This window comes from Malus sylvestris, chromosome 14 (assembly GCF_916048215.2).
Source record: "Malus sylvestris chromosome 14, drMalSylv7.2, whole genome shotgun sequence".
Taxonomy (NCBI): domain Eukaryota; kingdom Viridiplantae; phylum Streptophyta; class Magnoliopsida; order Rosales; family Rosaceae; genus Malus; species Malus sylvestris.
In genome coordinates this window covers 17,048,230-17,061,412 of record NC_062273.1, presented here as the reverse complement: position 1 = coordinate 17,061,412, position 13,183 = coordinate 17,048,230, and the positions used below count along the sequence as shown (strand labels likewise).

At 39.8% G+C, this 13,183-nt stretch overlaps 1 long non-coding RNA gene across 1 annotated transcript; it reads left to right on the top strand.

Annotated features, from left to right (window-relative positions):
• Positions 1-8,236: 8,236 nt before the first annotated feature.
• Positions 8,237-10,358, top strand: LOC126598831 (uncharacterized). The gene is made up of 2 exons (XR_007614983.1): positions 8,237-8,885; positions 9,853-10,358. It is a non-coding gene; the product is annotated as an uncharacterized LOC126598831 (long non-coding RNA).
• The last annotated feature ends 2,825 nt before the right edge of the window (positions 10,359-13,183 follow it).

The following is a 13,183-nucleotide window of genomic DNA, read 5'->3' as shown; positions in this document are numbered from 1 at the left end:
AGGCATTCAACAAGAAGGTCCACCCAAGGTCTTTCCAAACTAGAGATCTCGTCCTAGCATTGCGTAGGCCTATCATCACAACTCACAAGACGAAAAGCAAGTTCACATCAAAATGGGATGGACCATATGTAATACAAGAGGTCTACACCAACGGCGCCTACTTAATCATGGCAGAAGACGGCTTGAAGATTGGCCCTATCAATGGAAGATTCTTAAAGCGCTACTACCCCTAAAAGGCGACAACCAAAGCTCCTGGCCCACAAGAGCATAAACTATGTACGGCAAAATCATCATAAAAATAAAAAAAAATAAAAATGCATTTGAACTACGTTATGACTTAATCTCTCCTCAACAGAGGGTACGTAGGCAACTTGAAACGTCAAAACTTCAAGTACAGTCACACCATCTAAAAAAAAAAACACTTTAAAGAATGAAGAGCAAATTCAAGAATGTAAATACTTTATTTCTTTGAAAGAAGGAGTCGGCTCCAAAAGCCATATCACAAAAAAAAAAAAAAAAAACAAAAGATACTACTTGAAAACTATGTCCCCAAAACTACGAAGACGATCTTCAAGCAAGCTTTCCAAAGTCTTCAAAGTCTCTGCCTCGGTGGGAGACAAGATGGGCAACTCCATAGTCATGCATTTCTCTCATTCAAGTTGCGATGCTTCGATTACCAACTACTCTCTCTCTCTCGCCAACGTATCTAGACGCACATGGACATAAGATAAAGAAGTCTCTGTAACTTGATAATCTCCCAAAGCAGCTTGCTGAGAAAACTGGACTTGAGCCAGTGACGAGTTTATTGTTGCTAGCTGATGAGCTCTAACATCTGGACTCAACTTCTCCAAGGAAATGGCACGCAAGGAAGAATACTCAGTCGAGGCGGCCATAAGTTTGACAATCTTGATCTTCAAAGATGAAGAGTGAACGTTAAGGTTGTCAATAACAGAAACAAGCTTCAACAAATCCTCATTGAGCAACGTAAGGTCTTCCAATGGGCACTTGGAAATCCTCTCCTCTATATGGCTCTTGATATCCATTGTCGCACTAAGACTGATGCGATGGATGACTTGCTCAGTACCGCTAAGGTTCGGCCCTCTCAAAGAGATCTCAGAGCTAGCTGGCAAAGGAGTTGGACACATAACGTGTTCTTGCATACCTTTACCTACACATGGCAAACTTGGGAAGTTCGGCGGATTTGGAACAACCTCTGCACCAGGCGGATCCCTGATCTCCCTTTCTGTAGGTAGTTTGCCTGCAAATAGCATATCCGTATAGGAATAAACATCTGCAGTTGCCAAATCAAAAGAACAAGAAGGCCCAACCTAAAGAAGACAAAGAAAGATGTTAGAAACGAAAGCAAAATAATGAAAGCATAAGAAATCACGAGAGAGAATGAAGTACATACATCTCTCTCAAATGGCACACAGTCATCGAGTAGAGGAGGTCTAAACACTTCTTTTTTCTTATGACGAAAATTGACATCGTTGTCAACCTGAACATCCTCAAGTGGTCGCTTGTTTGAAACTTGTTGACACTGTTGCAAAATAAATCCATCTTCGTGCGAGTCAACTTCATCTCCCGCCTCTTCAGAAACATCTGGATGTCGAGAAGACAAGCATGGGCGTTGAGGAGCTAAAGCTACAGGTCTATCTTGTAAAGGAGCCGCACTGGTGGAATCAAGAGCTACCGCTTGCATAGGAACCACATGACAGCCCTCTCTTGACATATCATTGCCGGAGTGAGAAGAATTGGTACCACTTGCCATCCCCAAGTTCTTATAATATACCTTTGACCACCAACGAGCATAAACATGGGTCACTGGATTACTCTTGAACTCGTCCTTGGCTGGTAGCGTGATAACAACATTTGTACATACACGACTTACAATGATGCTGATTGGTTCTTTTCCTTCAGCTTGCCTGGCAAGTTCTGGACAAAACCAAATTGCCTGCTGAAGCGGTGGGGACTATATGGCTAAACAATGCATCGGCCTTCTTGCCGCAAAGAAACAAACCCCGAACGAAGACTTATAAGATAAGACAAGTCTGACGAGCGAAAATACGAATTGTCTACGATGCCTCGTCGCGCCGAGCCAACTCTCGCTAAGGGGTCCATCCTCAAATCTTCATAACTTTCAAATAGCGCTCGTGCCTGCAAATCATCAAGGCTTTTCGCGGAGAGCACGCCAGAATACTTCGTTATCAAAGGCCTCATCTTGGCTGCAGTCGATGAAGAAGGCCTTGACTTGTCTAGAGTCGTCAAAGAAAAGTGAGTGCCAAAATATTCACCCAACCAACCATACACATAGTGGTAAGAAAGCACCGCAGCACGATCTTCAGTGCTTGCCTAGTTCAAAACAATGCTCAAGCCATTGTAAATGTTGGCTAAAACCGGAATAGCAAGGCTAAAAGACTTACCTGCAACCATCTTGCTAGCAATTTTGAAAACTCCAGGATGAACTAAGTTGACGTCGCCTGTCGGGAAAACAAACTTACAAAGCCAACAAGCTAAGAAATCAGCTAGGTAAGACTCATCCACATGCTCTGATACTATGCCAAGATCCTCAAACGCTCTCAACTCGTCAAAAGAGCGGCGCCTGGTTGAGCCAATAACACCGGACGGGTCTGAGTCTCCCTTTGGCCTAGTGGTCTTGTTACGACAACTTTTCTTCGAAGACCTCTTATACCTCATAGCCTCCCAGTACCAAAATCGGATCCATGAGGAAATCGTCACGCCTGATTTACCTTGAGCATCCTGGAAAAGCTTGTGATACGCCCAAAACAAATAGCGGCAACTCGCAGGTAATCCTCGGCTATTGCAAAGAGAAAGTTCCTCCGTGCTGGGAACGACCTCATCATAAAACTTACCATGGATCGGCAAGCCTCCTATTGACATCTCCCCTTGCGCCGTGTGAAGTGTGTTGGTCCCTAAACACCAATACTCAAAGAACGCTCGAAGGACGGAAGGATGACAATCATAACTAAACAAAGATGCGTACACAGCGTGGTAAAGGCCCACTTTAGTAAGCACATCTTTAGATCGGCTTAAGACATCTTCGAGCCACTCCCAATAAAACTCATCAAAGACGGCTTCTCCAGTAGTCGACAGGGTACCATTCCAAGCCATGGCTCCGTTGCGAATGTGTTCACCAAGAAGCTTAAACGAGGCCGGGTGATGGTCACGAGCATGGTGCGAATGATTCAAAATAAGAACCCTCAATGTGTACGCCTTTTTCTTCGTATTTGGTTGAACAGCGTCTACCACCTCCCAAGATACTTCAGAAGACCACGACTTAATATGCATGGAATTGTCTTTCACGGGAAAAGCAAGCGCCTTAGGACCAGTTAGTGGCGGGTAAAGCTTCAATGTTGTTCCTTCATCTTGTGAATCGTCTTCCTTCGCAAGAATGGTGATGGCGTTGTTCCTAAAACATTTGAAAAATACCAGGACCGCAAATCAGCCACAAAACTTGAGCAGCACGACAAAGATGGCAGCTACAGGATGGTCCTTCAAAGCACACTACAGTGGCAAAGGAAACCAAAATGCTACGCAATCGCACTACGCAAACCCGCAGCGATTACGCAAGCAGTTTCTTGCACCACACGTCGACGTCACCACCAAGAAAGAACTGTGACCAAAAGGCATTACGCAGCAAAGTCTCGCTGCAAGCTCTTGCACAGCACCACACGGCAACGCGCCACCGAGGGAAAACTGTGGTCAAAAAGCACTACACAGCGAAACCTCGTTGCGGTCTCTTACACAAGCACACCCACGGCTCTAAAAGCTTTGCGAAAATCCTGGCGTCAAGCTCTGCCTTCTCAAGATTTAAAAAAAAAATTCCTGACATTACAAACAAAGAAATCCATCAGTGGGGACACACACATTGTGCGTAAAAAAAAAGCATTATATTACGTTATATATATATATATGTATATATGTATATATAGACATATGTGTGCATGGTTTGGTAATGGGACAAGTGCACAAAATGGAGATGGTGACAAGACGATCAACCTCCACATATATATATAAGGACGCAAATGGTGATGGTGATGGGACAAATATATATATACATATATGCATGGCTCAAAAGATGGAAATGGCATGCACGGCTCAAAAGACATATATATACACTCAAGTGACTCACCAAGTAAAAGCAGCAGCGCAGGATTGCTGGACAATGGTGCAGTGGCGATGCAAGGCAACAAGCAACGCAGTGGATGAAGCTATGTAATAAGTGTACAAGCAAAGGAGCAATCCCATATATATATATAAAGGTCCCCGGAGAAGCAAATGAAATGCGGTGGCTATTCAAAATGCAGGTCCGTGACTGTGTAAACTGTGCAAACGACCACCCGTGCCTGGAAAAGAAAAACCAAAATGAGAGGTGATGGGATGGTGCATTGGGAAAATATGATTGTGTACAAAAAGAAAGTGCCAACTAAAAGAAAGTGCTAGCTATTGTTAAGTAAAATGGTGCACTAGGAAAATATGATTATGTACAAAAAAGAAAGTACCAACTAAAAGAAAGTGTCAGCTATAGCTACTGTTAAGTAAAATGGTGCAGTAGGAAAATATGATTATGTACAAAAAGAAAGTGCCAACTAAAAGAAAGTGCTAGCTACCCTAAATGGTGCACTGGGAAAATATGATTATGTACAAAAAGAAAGTGCCAACTAAAAAAAAGGTGCCAGCTACTGTGAAGTAAAAAAAAAAAAAAAAAAAAAAAAGGGTGAAAGAATAGTGCATTAGTCACCATCTAAAAAAAACAAAAAAAAAAAAAAAGAGAAGAAGGAAGTAACGCATTTTAGTCAGATATACGTTTTATTTGTATTTAGCACAACATACTGAATAAAATAAAGCATGTCCATTGATATCTAAAATGCATTAAGAGAAATAAAGTCCATTTTATTTATTTTTATGGAAATTTGCATTATACATAAAAAAAAAAAGTCAAATCAAATTTACAGGAAGGGATCTTCAAGGATGATCAGGTGGCGCCTCATCACTCGGCAGAGCTCCAGAAAGATGAAGCACCAGAGATTGATTATTCGGAGCTTCAACACTTGGTGAAGCGCCAGAGGACGAAGGCAGAAGTTGCCGCTGGAGTAACGCCACAAACCTCTGATGATCACTCTGAATCCGAACTTCGGACTCCTGCAGCTGGTCAAGCTTCCTCTTCATGCTTGTTGAGTAATTAGTTACGAGCATGTGCAACTCTTTATTCTCGTGCCTAAGCACTCTAACCTCTTGCCGAAGACTGGCCACCTCAGCCATCAACGACTCAACCTAACGAGATCGAGCAAGAAGGCATTGGCCCATGTTTGAAACTGAGCCTGCACATCGGACGTTGTAGGCCAGAGAGTCCTGAACAGTCAGCTCGTCGGACCGTCTGGAAAGTATCCTAGTGTTTCTAGGAGTGAGAAGATTTCTGGCCACCACCGAAGCAGTTGTATCGTTCATCATCATAGAATCCCCAACTGTAAGAGGACCATTGGGAGATACGAAGGATGGCTGCCAAATGTTGTTTGAAGAAGATATGTCACTATCTTTCCCGACATTCAAGTTAAGACGACGGTCAGAAGGGCAAGACATTTTCGAAGGTGTGAAGAAAAAGAAGAGGTCGGACAAATCAAGTTCTTAGAAGTGCAAGTAGGAAGCTTCTACAGGCGGAAAATTCAAGTGTGCATTGGAATGTGATGCGTGCCTGTCTTTAAAAATCAGCACTCGACGGAGCTTTAGAAATTGAAGAGGCGAGTTCAGAAATCGAAGAGGCAAGCTTAGAGATCGAAGAGACGTCTGCTTTCTCAAAAGCTGGGCTGCTCAGAAACCATGGGCCGATCTCAAAAATTGAAAAGGCACTTGCTTTTTTCAGACGTGTCATCACCTGTCACATGCACACTCAACTTTGCGAAAATCACGGATAATTTGTCGAAGCGCCAATCTCAGATATCGAAGAGGCGCCAGTCTTTTTCAGCCTTGTCAGCACTTGTCACATGCACACTCAGCTTTGCGGAAATTACGGGCAATTTGTTGAAGATTTTTTATGAAGAAGAAAGCATGTGAAGCCATACTGATCAATCACTCAATGGTTGCCAACACGAGTGAAAGAATAGTACCTTTACAGGTATTAAAGAACTTCCTATAATTGTCCACCTTCACCGTCCATAGCAAGGCAAACCTGCAAAAATGCCCAACCCTTCCTCATTTCTAAGAGTACACTCTCAGCAGAGCCTCTCGAAATACCCAGTTTTCTTCCTCTCCTAGAATACCTCTGCAAACAAATGACACCAAAGAAAAAGTATCTCATATCACCAGGGTAGAAAGCAAGAGTATCTCATATCATGCTTTATCCCTGTCCTTTCCTTTGTCCTTGTTCTTACCTGCAAAGACAAGGATAAAGAAAGCAATATGTCGAAACCTCCACTCAAACTCCGGGCAAGGAACCGACTACCTGGAACCTTTGCCTGGTTTCTTACCTAGCTTTGCTTTTGAGTACTCGTCTTCAGTTGCTGATGTACTTCCGAAGAAGATGCCATATTTACCCGGAGAACAGATAAGGCAAGTGAAAATGATACCTTGAAGCATGTGGAGACATCGGGCTGATTTCCTTCAAGATCAAGTCTCCCTTTCCTTGTACAATCAACCAACCCAGTAGAAGGAGTCTGAGTTGAATCCAAAGCTCGAAAAGTTTCAACAAACATATTGGCGGCATCGTCGTCGAAGAACAAAGCCTCGTTGTGCAATGCTGTCAAATCGCCACCACTTCTTCGAAAGCAAAAGTATTTCATATCATGCTTTCTCCCTATTCTTTTCTTTGTCCTTGTTTTTACCTGCGGGACAAGGAGAAAGAAAGCAAACAGACAACACTTGGTATCAATCTTCTGATCTGGAACCAACTGCTTGGAACCCTTCCCTGATTGCTTACCTAGCACTGCTCTCGAAGTACCCATTGTTTCAACATCTTATGCTTCTAGAGAAAATACCACATCTGCCTGAAGAACAGATAAGGCAAAGGAAAATGATACATTGAAGCATGTAGAGACAAGCACAACAAAACACTTGCCGATTCATCCGCTACTTCTTCAAAATCAAAAGTATCTCATATCATTAGGGTTGCAATCACTCTGGGTTTGGTGGACCTGTTTCGACCCTCAAATTCTTGGGTCGGCCCGCTAGGCGTTGTGAGCTGCACATGCTGATTTACCACCCTTGAATCAAATCCTTAAAGATTAAGTCACCAACTAGAAGAAGCGCCCATCACTCTTGAAGATCATATCGTTGACCAAACTGCTCAGGGTTCATATGAAAATGCTACGAACTTCCTTGATCTTTCAAAGCATGCATGTCCTGAAACTGCTCGTGGTCATGTTTAAGTTGGAGATCAAGCCTCGACAGCCCTTAAAGAAATTACAAGTCCGATTCAAGATCAAGTGTCCACCACCCTTGAATCAAATCCAGTTCAAGATTAAGTCTGTGGAAAGTCCCTTGGAGGAAACCAGAAAACCCTCCAGCCCAGCTTAAGAATAAGCTATGGAAAGTCAACAATTGGAGGAAACCAGAAAATCCTCCAACCCAGTTCAAGAATAAGCCTGTGGAAAGTCAACAATTGGAGGAAACCAGAAAATCCTCCGAACCAATTCAAGATCAAAGCTGTGGAAAGTCAACAAGCGCAATAAAATACGTGCCGATTCACCCACTACCAAAGCAAAAGATCATCTACCACATGAAGCTCCTTGTGGTCCAATTTCAACCTCCAAGATCAAGCCTCAACGGCCTTTGAAGAAATTTCAAACAAAGTTCAAGATCAAGCCCCAACGACCGTTGAAGAAATCACCAACCTAGTTCAAGATCAAGCCTCAACAGCCCTTGGATCAACATCTACAGTAAGGGACTTCAAAACGCATCTTCTACACGTGACAAGTACATGTATACGACGCGCCTTGAAGTGGGGGCATTTGTAGACATCGAAATTTCGGTAAAATAAATGTTGATCAATAATTAAAATTTCAATGTTTATGTGTCACATAAATTTTATACATAGCATGTGACTAAACGAAAAATCAAAATAAATCAGAAAAGTCATCAAACAGGACACGTGTCAACACCTGGCAGAAATGATTTATTTCATCTGATTATTTAAATCCAAAAAAATCAAGTTTTGGAATTCTATAAATAGGAGGCCAAGGCATTCATTTTAGCACACGAATTCATAACCAATTCACCTCACACCACAACCTTGAAGCTTTGAAACTCCAAAGCTCTCAAGCAAACCCCGAAGGATCAAGAAAGCTCTCTTCATTCTTCATCAAATCCTCATTCAAAAGCAAGCCTCAATGGTCCTTGAAGAACTTCCACTAATTCAAGATCAAGCCACCCCCCACAGCCCTTGAAGAAAGCGTTCATCATTCATCATTCATTCATCCCTAGATCAAGCCCCGACGGCCCTTTGGATCAACGACGTCAACAAATCCGCACAACTGTTTATCCCAAGATCAAGCCCCAACGGCCCTTTGGATCAACAACATCAAATCCACCCATTACAAAGATAGAATCAGAGGCTAAATTTGTAGAAGAGATTATAACCCCTAAATCATCAATACAAATATTATTTTGTACACGTGTTTCTTGTCTCGTTCATCGCAGGAATTTCCGTGTTTACAAACACAAAATTATAACATTTTTAGACAAAATTGCCCCTCTCCCATTGTCTCTTTCCTCATGTCTCAACCTCTCCGTCTCCTTCTTCCTGCATTCATTCTGCCGCTGCCTTTCTCTTCCCGTGGGCTTCCTCCTCATCCTCTCCCGTAGGTGTCGGCTGCACCCAGCCAACACGCAGTAGCACGAAGCCACTACTGTTGTGCTGCAGATTGACCCAGGTATGCGATTGATGGCTTGATGAATCTCAATTTGTTTTCATTGTTTTGCGTTTCGGTTGAAAGTTTTCTGGGTTTTAATTAATTAGGGTTTTCTTTTTTATCTTTTGTTGCTAATTTGTTAATTATTAGGTTGTGTTAATTACTGGGTTTTGTTAAGATTTGTGCAACTGGGAGTGCGAGTGCATAGATTTAACATGCCAATTTGAGATTTCTGAATTAGAAATGAAGAAAGGAGCAAACAAATGTAAGACCCCACTGGTGATATTTGGATGCTGCTGTAGTTCCAATTTGAGATTTCTTAAATTCTTACTGATCACTGATGGTGCTTAGATGATATGAATTTACTATCATACACATGGGCTCTTGTTGTTGTCGTTTTTTTTTTTTTTTAATTTTGTTTTTTTTATCAGAACATGGGCTATTGTTTAATTTTGTTCAATTTGTTTGGGAGTTTAAAACATTGGAGAGAGGAGGCGGCGGCTGCAAGCATGGCGGAATATCATGGAGTGCCCAATGTGAGGGAAGAGAGAGTGACAGCCATGGTTGTGGATTTTTTGGGTCTGTTAGGAGGGGTAGAGAAAATGAAAGATGGAAGAAAATAAGGAGAAGAGGAGGAAGAAGAATGTAAGAAAAAGGAGTGGTATAGACTGGTCTTTCTGTGGTTGCGAGCTTGTGGCTTATCAAAGACTAATCTATATACTGTCTATTTATATATATGAGTTGGAGAATTTGGCCAAAGAAGGGCTGGAGTAAAAATGACGACATGGAATTGGAATTCACTTTGTATGATATATACAAATGAGGGATTGCTTGGTGTACATATAATTTGGATAACAGTGAAGCTTATGATATATGTTAATCTATCTGTTATCTATATATTGGTGTAGATAACTGAATTTGTTAACTTTCATGCCTACAAGTTAGCATGCTGATTCTTGTATCGGAATTCCCTCTTATAATTTTACAGGGAGAAGGATGGTTACGAGGTGGTGAATTGCATTGCTTTTACCTTCTGTGCTTGTATACGGCTGCCTTGTTGGTATTGTTGTTCAGTGAGTGAGGTTTTGGGAGGATTGCAATCGGAATTGGAGTGCATGAGAGATTTGGTCTTGTGGGCTTGTGATAAGGATCAGGGGAAGGGGGGCAAATGTGGCTGAGTCCTTGTAGGATTTGAGGACCTGGGTTCTTTCCATTTTTGCTTGATCTTAGCTGGGTAAGAGCTTTTTGGCTCACTTTTTCGAGTTTTCGAGATTTCATGTTCAGGGTTTGACACATAAATGAAGCAGGATCACACCGTGGAGTTTAATTTCAATGTCTGCTGATTGAGTGGGACATTTGTTAGCTAAGATTGCAACATAATTATTGGTTTAGATCTTACTGATGTATAATTAACAGCTATTGGATTTAGTTTTTGTTTTATAACAGTCATAATGGATAATGGCATAAGTTAATGCGAATAACCTTTGATAGATATGTTTCCATTCTTATTCTAGTAGTTTACCAATTCATTGTTTGATGACAGTTTTATGACATTTTGCTGAAATGATTGTTGTAATTGTTTTTTATTGTTTGAAGACTACTGAGATGTAGACATGTATGGAAAGCCTACTTCCGTAAAATAGAGACTCATAATTTTACACTAATACTATCATATTGTTTGAATGTTGCCTCTTCACATCATTGAACCGATAAGCTTCAACCATATTGAAGCTAAGCATCGTATTGTTATAAAAGATAGAATTCATGGCATAACATATCTTTAGCCATGTGCTAGTGTAAAAAATATATCAAAATATATCATAGATAAGCATATATGTATTCAAAATATGAACAAGTTCAAAAAGAAAAAAAAACCTTTGTCCCATCTCGTCCCACGCATAAACATTGTACCAAACAACAGACAAAACAGGGATGAGTTAGTCATTTAATCTTTTGGTTCTGTTCCATCCAGCACGTACCAAACGCAAAATTGAATAACCATCATGTTTCGTCCTGTGCGTACCAAACATAACACGGAACCTCTATTCCTGTCCCGTCCTGTCCCGTCTGCGTACCAAACAATACCATATGGAACAATATTGAGGATTTGTGAAATTGAACTTGGTCTCAAACAATTTAGATGCATATTAGAAAACAATTAATAGTCTTGATTTGACTTAGTAGGCCAAAAAAAAAAAACACAAGAGTACACTGCAACAAAGTGCTTCAAATCTGTAATGCAATAAAAAAATTTAAAAAAAAAAAAAAAAGAGATTAGAGAAAGAATATCATTAGTAGACTTGGCATGGAAGAAAATTAGAAAGGTAGTGATGGGGAACTCAAATCTGAGCATGCCTCAAATTAAATCACCACTAGAAAATTTATAGCAAGAGATCATGCACCATAAGGGAATATTATTCACTTGAAGAAATTTACAAAGGAGATATTATGCACCATAAGAGAATATTATTATTGACACACCCCGATCCTAGAATCAAGGTGTGTTGGACATTATGAGCTTTGGTGGCCATGAGGAATCCAACGGTGTTCTAACAGAATTCACAAAAGTAGGACTCACCCTCGGGTGTTACATCTTAGTAATTGTATATTTAAAGCTTCCAAACTGTGTAAATGGTTACGTCACTCTTACGTGACGGCCAACATGCCCTCCTTCGAGACGGGGTGTGTCAATTATCATGTGGGACACTAAAGAATAAAATCAAAGTTTATAAACAGTAAAGTACCTTAATATATACTAGTAGAAAGCACACACTTTGTGTGTGTGAACAATTTCTCTTAATTATATGATTGTTATTTTCTAAAAAAAAAAAAAGGTAAAATAGGAAAAATATGGATATGATTGTCATTTTGTCAAAAGGTACAAATTTACTATTTTGCCTTCCTCATGTCAATATTGTGTGTTCAAAAGTGAGGGCAAAATTGGAAAAAAGGGGAAAAAAAGTTGACAAGTCCTCTTCTCTTAATAGAATACTAGCATTTGCCTACATACTTGTGTGTATGAACACATTTTTTTAGAAGATGAGAAGGTGAGAGGGAGAGAGAGAGAACGTAGGGAGAGTTGAAGGTTTTTGTTTTTGGTTTTTTTTTTCTAATATTAGAGGTATTTTAACATCACATGTAGGTGAGGCTTCAATAAAAAACAGTAAAATCTGGACATGTGAAATTACATTATTGCCCATCATTTTTTTTGTGTGATAGAATACTAATTGTCTTTATACCTTTTTTTGGTTGACAAATAAGATTTTATTAATTAGTAGATATATATATATATATATATATATATATATATATATATATATATATATATATATATATATATCCCTTCACCTATCGTTAGGTGATTTGCTTCACAAAAAGTCATCGTTGCAATAATACATGACAAATTAAGAGAATTTTCTTTTCACTTTTATCACAAAGAGAAGAACATGGCCGAGAAGAACCAATAGGTTTATCCTTTGGCACCAGCAAATGGTTACACAAGAAGCGATGCAGAGTCTTTGGAATCCACTGATGAGCTGAAACGCAAAAAGAGAACTAAATTGGCCATTTATATTGACATTTTCATCGTGTTTCAGATGATGGTTATAACCGCCATAGGTCTCGAAAACTTAATTTTAATCCCTAAATAAGATTAATACAGTATTGAAGATTAAAAACTAAAATTAGTCCTTTAACTCATGTTCACATCAGATTATATAGTCCATGTCATATTTAATTATTTTTCTAGCAATTTATTATATTTTTAATTTACCTATATTTCCCTTAGGTACAAATAAATGTTTAAACGTTTTGTAGTTATGGATTCCTCATGTCTGTCTGCATCGATTACGATTCATCTCTCCATCTTCGGCGTCAATGAAACTTTTCCCTTTTTTCTCTACTGATGACGATGTTCACGCTTCCTTTCTATATATTGATCCCAAAAATCAGTTTCTCGTTATTGGTTGGATTGTCTCATTATCAATTCATAGTAGAATTTTCTTATATAAACTCTTGGGTCTAAAATCAAAGTGAAGCAGTTGTTGTGTTATTCACTGGTGATTCGTGCATACTAGACTATTTTTTGTTCAGGTTTTTAGCACCAATTCCGACCAGTTCAGGTAATTTCTGTAAATTGTAAAATGTTGTTCTTTATTTCTCTCAAATTTTCAATTTAACTTTTTTCAAATAGTTGAAGCATGGATTAACTTTGACGAAATTTGTGTTGGGGTTCATATGATTAATACACAATGCATATTTTGTGTATGATGAAATGCTCAAGTGAATTCTTTTTTAAATGATCCCGCACATGCGAACTT